Source organism: Etheostoma spectabile, chromosome 12 (genome assembly GCF_008692095.1).
Source record: "Etheostoma spectabile isolate EspeVRDwgs_2016 chromosome 12, UIUC_Espe_1.0, whole genome shotgun sequence".
Classification (NCBI taxonomy): Eukaryota; Metazoa; Chordata; class Actinopteri; order Perciformes; family Percidae; genus Etheostoma; species Etheostoma spectabile.
Genome location: NC_045744.1, coordinates 1,038,074 through 1,038,615, shown reverse-complemented (window position 1 = coordinate 1,038,615; position 542 = coordinate 1,038,074).

Here is a 542-nt window from a genome sequence, read left to right as displayed (position 1 = left end):
TAATTGTCTGACAACTTAAATATGTGTACCGCTGCAGCGTTGGAAACTGACTGGGACGCTGAATCGCACTGAAAATCCTGTAATAACATTTCATGGAAATTAAGTGGTTGGCTGAAAAAATATTTTCTTCTGCTGGCATTTCACTGTTATACATGATTGTTTCCAATGACACAGGAACATTTCCTTTTATTTGCTTAGTAGACTAGAATTAAAAAGACTATTTCATTTCAGTGAACTTTAGAATCACTCATGTGTCAGGAGTATGTATAACATATATAACATTGATCACATCTTCATTGTGCATCACCCTGTGCACATGTGCTTTCTACCAAAGGGGAGGGAAGAGCCCACCTTCACCACCTAGTAATGCTCCTGTCCTTTTCAAAGTTTCTGTATCAGAAATGTGGGTTTCTTTTATCCAAATTGGCCAAAAATTATAGGTGTAGGGGAAAAAAATGATTCTTAGATACATTGCTCTCATTGATTCTCTCTATAATGATTTGATGCCTGAATCTGACAGTTAATAATCAATATATATATAT